Source organism: Rhopalosiphum maidis, chromosome 3 (genome assembly GCF_003676215.2).
Source record: "Rhopalosiphum maidis isolate BTI-1 chromosome 3, ASM367621v3, whole genome shotgun sequence".
In the NCBI taxonomy this organism is placed as follows: domain Eukaryota; kingdom Metazoa; phylum Arthropoda; class Insecta; order Hemiptera; family Aphididae; genus Rhopalosiphum; species Rhopalosiphum maidis.
In genome coordinates, this window is record NC_040879.1 from 69,454,210 (window position 1) to 69,462,975 (window position 8,766).

The following is an 8,766-nucleotide window of genomic DNA, read 5'->3' on the forward strand; positions in this document are numbered from 1 at the left end:
AAAAAAACATACACATTTTTTAAAAATATTTTTTATATTTTATATTAACAATTTACAATTAAAATATTTTTTAACTACCTTGCTTAATATTTTAATAAAAAACTTGTTTACGTTTATTGAGTTGATGTTGATTGCTCATCATGTCCTTTATTATCTATTGTGCTGTTATTGTACTTTTGCGATGAACTGATTGCGTTTAATAGTTTTGGTTGTGTTAGCAAAAAATCATAAAAATCATTACACGAATAATTTTTGAAATGATTTTTCAGAATTATAATTGAGTTGATGGTAGGAACGATAAAGCGATTTTTTTCATCTGTCCATAACATATTAGTGATAGAAAATACTCTTTCAATTGCAGCATTTGTTCCAGGCATTGCTAGAGAATATTCTACAATAAACCAAAAATTATTTATCGATATATTTTTACTATTTAAAATTTTATAGATAGCACACCATCTTTCTTCAACACGAACATTGTTATTCTGCCATTCTTCTAAATTTTCATTTATAACATTATTTACATGATTATATTCATCAAAAAGAATATCTTCATCCACATTCCAACCGGTTTGTTTTTTATTATTTTGCAAAATAAATTTTAAACTTTTTTGAATATTATTCCATGTTGGACAATTTATCAGTTGAGTCCAACGAAATATTTTTAGTTCTTCAAATGTATTTCCCCACTTTTCAATGTACATAATAAATGTGTCATAAAACTGGTTAGTTTGCTCTATAAATTGTTTTTTTGTGTACTTATTTTTTGTCTCTAGTTCTAAAAGCATCGAGTTTACACTAGAAGTTAAAAAAGTTTTGTGTTTTTCTATTTTTTATTTTTCCACATAGTATTTCTAATTCTTCTGATACTTCACATGCAGATATGTTGTCCCCTTCTATTCTTTTTAAAGTGTCACAAAGGACTTTTAATTGACTTTGTGTAAAATGAAACCATATTATTGCAACGGGGTCACTAAAAAATGATTTTAAAATGGTTCGACATTTATCCTGAGTGTCAAAGTACAATTTTAAAGCTGCATACATTTCAATAATTCTGGAGACTGCTGGTTGTAAAGATAACCATCTTGTCTTTACACTTCCAAGTACGTTTTTGTATTGTGTATTTGTAAAATCACAAAATTCTTTTAATGTTTCCACTCTCACAGTATAAATATAAAAGTATTGAAATATTTTGTTAACGATACATTCGATATCAATAAGTAAGATATCTGTACTAGTTTGCATAGCGTTGTGCAGAATATGAGCTACACAACCAATTCCACAAATGTTAGTTTTTAAATTATTGTTTAAAATCGTAAAAACATTTTTTGTTCCCCTCCTTGCGGCACCTCCAAAATTGGTATTACAATTGTCACCGGTAAATGCAATGATTTTGTGAGCTAATTTATGTTTTGTTAAAATTTCCATAATATAAGACGACAGTATATCCTGAAGTTTCTCCTTTCAAATTTGTGAATTCTAACACTTTAATTTGTACCCCGGTTTTAGGATTGAAATACTGAATAAGAATGGGGACAATTTTTAAATTTTTATGATTTGAAGTGTCAATCATAACTGTCGCAAAATTAACAGCTTTCAGTTCGTCTATTATTTGATCCATTGCAAAAGGAGCCAACACATTCAGAATAATTGATTCACACTTAGTACGTGCACAAGAAAACTTTTTTTCATGTAACTTTTTATTAAAGTAGTAGTACAATCCATTGATCTAAAAGAATGGTTATGTACTATAGTGTGAAATGCAAACATTCCCTCTTCTGCTGCAATTTTTAAACCTTCACTAGTTAAGCCAGCTGGTCCTTGTTTTATAAAATATGATGTTACCTTGTCACTTTTTGAAGCACTAGATAAGGCCGTCGTATGTTTTTTCTTTTCCATATGCTGTTTAATATCTGAGCGTCCTCCATGTTCAATTGAAAATACTGCCTTGCACACCGTACAAAACACTTTTCCAATTTCATCACATTTTTTTAGGAAAGTAAATTCAGACTGTAAAGATACAGTGAACGTGCATCTCATCTTTGGCATTTTTAAAAAAAAAAATAATGCACCAACTCACAAAATTGAAATAAAAATACGATAGGTAGGTAGTGGCTATAATAAACACAATCGCTTTACTGTCCGTACGTTACTATTCGACATATTTTGTTGTTCGACTTTTAGATTAAACAAATTAATATAATAATATCTAAATATATCATCGATTATAAATAGTATTATATTTTATTTTAGTTCGTAATGCATATGCTATTATACGACGTGTATCATGCTTATTTTATTATTATTGTTTATTTGTATTGTTCCTCGGCATCGGCACTCGACGTTCGTTCCACGGAAATTTTAGTCTGTTATTTATAACTTTGGTTTCAAGTTTTAAATATAAACTGTTTTATACTTGGTTCATCAATTTATTTTATTCTTTTACAAAAAAAACATAAATTATAATTTAATTATTTGGAAATAACGGGATTAAAACGGGACAATCTTCTAAAAACGGGATAAAAAGCGTCCCGTTCGAAGTTTTTTGGGACAACGGGACACGATGATCAAAAAGGGGACAATCCCGTTTTAAACGGGACGTATGGTCACCCTAATCTAACCTAATCCTAAAACGTTATAAGTTATCACATAATAAACAAGCTAAGTGCTACTGATGGGTGGCTTCTTATTCACGTAACCCTATAATGTTTTATTACCCTAATCTCACATATACTTATTGTGCTTATTAGTATAGATTGTATATTTCTTGTAAAAATAAAAAAAAAAATCTTGTATAAATGTTAAAAGTTAAAACATTGTATTAAAAACTAAAATGTTTTTATATTATGTTATTATAATCTATATTATATAGCTATGTATTTATTTAGGTTGTTCTTTAAACTGGATTACTTGATAAAAAATCGTGTTCTAAATGTTATATAATATATAATATTTACATAATACTATAATATATAATATACCTATGAGTATTTTTTTTTTTTATTTTTTATAATAATTATACAATCTATACTTTATAGCATAATAAGTATAAGTGAAGAGTGACAAACAGAAACATGATTAGCGTGAATTAAGAAGTCACCCACTGGTGACTCTTGCGTGATGGAAGATTTAGGAGGAAGGAATAGTATTTTTATTTTTTAATTAAATTTTTTTTTTTTTTGAGAGAGAGTGAGAGAGGGAGTGATTAATGATTATAGTAAATGATCTCTGCACCATCTCCCTTTCAGTCGGCGGCGAGGATTATCGGGAAGTGATAGGGTATTTAGGTTCCTAATTAGAGGGTTGATATGGTTTGCCAGACGTGAGAAGAATCGCTTGTAATATATAACCGCTTCCTCTTCAATTGTTTTGACATGTAGATCGTTGTGGAGTGTTAAATTAGAAATGTATGGTGGAGCGTTAGTGATTTGACGTAGAGTGATATTCTGATGAGATTGAATTTTATTAAGATTCGATTTCTTTGCCGCACCCCAAAGTTGAAGACCATAAGTCCAGATTGGTTTTAAAAATGTTTTGTAAATTAGTAGTTTATTTTTTAGGCTTGAGCATTTATTTTTTGATAACAAAGTTTTGAGCATACGAGAACGAGAGTTTAGAAAGTCTTTTGGATCTGATGTGTGGATTCCAGGTCAATCTTTTATCTAAGATAAGGCCTAAATATTTTACTGAATCGGAAGCAGGTATAGGTATGTTATCCAATGAAACTGGAGGACAGAGGCCATGTTTCAAGGTGAAGGTGGTATGTATTGACTTGGCGTGATTCAGTTTTATTCTCCACTTGGTGTACCAAGATGAAATAAGATTAAGATGAGTTTGTAAATTATCAGAGGCTATTAGGGGATTTTCATGAATTGAAATTAAAGCTTTGTCATCAGCGTAATCAGCAACAATGGTGTTTTCAGTGACGGGTTGATCAGAGGCATAGATGTTAAACAATAATGGAGATAGGATACCACCTTGGGGTACGCCTGCATTTATCATAGCCATTTGTGAAGTACAGGTTCCAATGCGGATTTGAAAGTATCGATCGGTAAGGTAGGATTTAGTTAGGAGAAACAGGGAAGGTGGAAGAAAATTGCGAAGTTTATAAAGTAAGCCATCGTGCCAAACCCGATCGAATGCCTGTGAGATATCTAAAAATACACAGGAACAATATTGTTTACGTTCCAGCGAGGTTGATATAGAATCAACCAGGCGGTGTACTTGATGGATTGTGTTGTGTTTCTCGCGAAATCCGAATTGAGATGAAGGAAGAATGTTATTTGAGATAACATGTGGGGATAATCGATGAAGAATAAGCCTTTCGCAAATTTTTGAAAAAAATGGTAAGAGGCTTATTGGTCTATATGAGTTTGGAGCATCTGGAGGTTTGTTTGGCTTTGCAAACATGACAATGTGTGAAAATTTCCACATAAGTGGGAAGTAAGATATACGAAATATTGCATTAAAAATATAGGTCAAAAGGACTATTGCCTTTTTAGGTAAACATTTTACAACCTCTGCTGTTATAAGGTCAAAACCGGGAGATTTTTTATTCGAGTGTTTTAAAATTATATTTTTAATCTCGTTTGGTATGGTGTATTTCACGAGAGGTCCATTAGGTAACAGAGAGTCTAAATATTTTCTAACATTATCTATGTGTTGAGGGTCTAGAATATCAGCGTGAGGTTGAAAAATATTTGATAAATGCGTTTTGAATACTTCTGCTTTTTCTGCGTCACTAATAGCTAATGTATTGTCTGCTTTTTTAAGAGGAGTTGAGGGAGATTTGTATTTTAAAAGCTGTTTAGTTTCTCTCCAAAGAGAACCGTTAGCAACACATAGGTTGTGCAATTTTTGCTCGAAAGCATTGGCTTTATGTTTTGTAAGGATTTTTTTCAAAGAATTAGCAAGTTTGTTATAGGCGGATTTGTGTGAAGGAAGACGAGAGAGGTGGTATCTTGCTCTCGCTCTACGTTTTTCCACAATTAAACAACGAATTTCTTCTGGTATTATTGGGTAATTAAAATTAGAGTTTATTATATTGTTTGAATTAACAGTTTTAACAGGTTTTAGGGCGGTCCACGCTGCCGATTGAATTAGAGTAGTGAAATTGTTGACTGCTTCGTCAATATCGAGATTAGATTTCAACCTGATATTTAGGTTAATATTTTTATTTACTGTATCATGAAATTTGATGTGATCCGTAAGGGATGAGAATAATTTGGGTGGATTAATACGTGCTAATGGCGTGGCTGAAATAGTTAGGAGAACCGATGAATGATCAGAGTTTAAATCGAGAATGTTTTTGGTACAGAAATGTATGTTGCTGGGTATCTTGGCGGTAAAAATATCAAGAATGTCAGGTTTTTTTTGAGTGAAGTAGGCCAATAAGTAGGTCCAGGTGGTGAGAGGATATTAAAATTTTTTTCGTTGGAAAAGCTGTGTAAAATAATACCACGAGGGTTATTAACACGACAGCCCCAACTTTGGTGCTTGGCATTGTAATCGCCCCCGATAATGAAGTTGTTTTTAATTGAACCAAAAAAGTCATTAAGTATAGCTCTGGTAATATTGTGACGAGGTGGGGAGTATAGAGCACCTATGGTGATTGGGATGTTATTCAATTTAATTTGGATGAAGCAAGATTGAATATAATCATGGCTATATTCAGGGAGAGGTTGAAAAAATAAGGAGGTTTTGATTAGTAAGGCTACTCCGCCATGTGCCGTATTATCTGGATGGTTTGTTTTTATTAAATGAAATCCTGGGATATGAAATTTAGAGTACTTAGTGAAGTGGGTTTCTGTTATCAGTGCAATGTCAATACGACTATTGTATAAAACAGATTGGAGCTCATTTATGTGGTTTTTGAGACCATTAGCGTTGAATAGTAAAATTAAGAGGGAATTGTTTGTGATTGAGTTATTCATTTTTTTTATCTAAAAGGCTGGTGATTACTTTTGTAAGTAGAGAAATTAATGGATTTAAAAGAGTTTTGAAACTTGTCAACAGAGTATTTATATCGGTGGCTGAGGGGGGTGTGACTGGATCTTGAGGAGGTGGAGTAGGTTTGGAGGATAGGCCGGAAGTTGCATCAGCATAAGTTAATGGTTGAGCAGGAAGGTGCATGGAGGAGTTTGGTGGGTGACTATCTTGTACATTTTTAGATTTAAGATTATAATTAGTTTTTAGAGTTAAATTTTTGTTATTATTTATAATATTTGGGTTCTTACGACGTTGGAGATTTTTGTAGACTGCGAATCCCTTGTAGCTCGCAGGATGATTTTCTTGACAAAGAGCACATTTGGGGGGTTCATCACGTGAATTTGGGCAAGAAGATGAATGATGGTCCTTACCGCAGCGTACGCAGCGAGGTGTGTACCCACAGTAAGCCTTGGTATGTCCGTAATCCTGGCAGTTCGCACATTGAGAGATTGATTTGGGTTTGTAAGGTTCTTCAACAATAATTTTAGTGTGAAGTAAGGAAGTGAGTTGGAAAATTTCGTTTGAGTGAGTCGTGGGTTCTAAGTCTACGAAGAAGAGAGGTAACGGGTTTTTGTTGAGTCTGTGAAGGACTGGTGTTACTTGTCTGACCTCTAATAATCGCACGACTAGCTCTTCTTTTATTAGCTCACAAGGTGTGGTTGGGTGTATGTTACGAATTACCACTCGAATTGGTTTATCCTCCTGAAGTTGGTAAGTGTGGAATTCTGCATTTTCTTTTCTTAGAAATTGAACAAGAGCTCTATACGACTCAGGATTTGCTGTTTGAATTTTTAATCGGTCGGCTGATGATTTGCAGTGGAAATTATCAACACCAATCAGGTCAATCAGTTTTGTGCACACGCCCGGAAAATTGTCGACGCATTTTATGAAAATAGGGGGAGGTATAATATGTTTAATAATTGTATTTGCTACAGGTTCTGTAAGTGAAGTCTGTGCGTCATCGGCAGGGGGGTTGGGTGACTGTTCCATTGAACTGAATACTTCGTAGCGATTTCTTGACGAGAATAGTTTTTTATTGGCATGCCGGCTCTCTTGGGGTGACAACGGTGGATCTGAGGTTGTGTACGAAGAGCTTGAATGCGTTCTTTTTGTCGTTTTAGTAGTCCAGCCGTTTTTTTCGGCGGCATTTGGCAGCGACGTATTTGAGTTGTTGTTTATATTCGAATTATTCGAATTATTTTGGATTGCTTTATTTTTGTTTTGATTTGATAGTGACGGTGTGTTGGAATTATTTTTGTTTTTGACAGTGGTCGACGTAGTAGGCATTGTGGCGATAGCGATGGGTAATTAAGGTAATTAGACCGTCGGGCGACGGCCTTAAGATAGGAACGCAACGCAACTGAACTGTAGTAGCGTTACGTAATAATGTAGAATAAATAGATTATTAATTAATGTTTTAGTCGTTTGAAGCATACGTTCAAACACTCGGTGAAATTCCGAATGGAAATGAGCGTTGGATAGCACTAATGAACAGCGATAAGCACGTGTGCATCGGACGACGATCACTACGGAACTCCCTATGAGTATTTAAATAATTACCAATATTATTTATAATTTAAAAAAAAAAATACTTAATTACCATTTAAGTACCTATTGGCTATTATAAATACAATTATATTAGTATTATGGACGTAAATAGAGGGAGCTCAGGAGGGCTTAAACCCTCTCTAAGATATTTTAATATATAACCATCTATAATCTTTATAATAATAAATAATATAATTTATAATCTATCAACGCTTATGGATTTCAATTCTAATTTTTATGTGTTTTACTTTTTTTCTAATGACTAATGAAATATTAAAATCGGCGTTCGTTTTACTACATTATATTGTCAATCGCCAGTGTTTTGTTTTTGTCATATTTGTGCAAAGCACGAATCGCCCCTTTTTATATTTTGTCGCAAGGCGCCACTATTAGTATTACAATAATTATATTGTGTGCGCTAATCACTACAGTTCTATCTTTTTACATTATACGTGCGCAAATCGTTGTTCAATTATATTTTGTTTTATTGGTGCTGATCGTCATATTCCATATTTTTATTCTATAGTCGAGAATCGCTAACTTGTTAAATTATTATTTTATTTTAATGTTTCGCGTGTGTGCAATTATTATATAGGTATAGGTTGTAGCTGGCCAGCCATGCACCGACAAACTGAATTTTATATTATTATTTTAATAGTATTTATTGTTGGTTATGCCGAACTGGCAATTATAATTATTATATTTTACGTATTCGGCAAAAAGGGTCGTAATTATTATTAATTTTATTATGTTATATACATTTTACTAAAACTACTGAGTTACCATTTTATTTAGTTACTTATCCGATTTAATAGGTAGTACACACACACAAATATACACACTACATACACACACCACCCACACTAGCACTCACAGGTTTTTCTCGACGAATCTGTCCACTTTCTGTTGAATGCTATTTACAAATATACTCATAACACACATAGGTCGGTCAAATGTCGATGTGTATGTAGAGCGTACTAAGTATTTTGGTGACCGAGGCGCGCATATTATACCACCAGAGGTGTATTTGTATATTTATCGCTTGTAGGCCTGTGGAAAATTGCCGCCCTTAATGATGGTAAAATAAAATTTAATTAGGCAGGTATACAAAACAAATTTTTATTTTATTTTACATACAAAAACATAATAATTAAAGTTGAAAAATATTAGAAAAAAAAGGAATTACAAAATATTTGTATACATTCTAAATGTCTTACATAATAAATTATT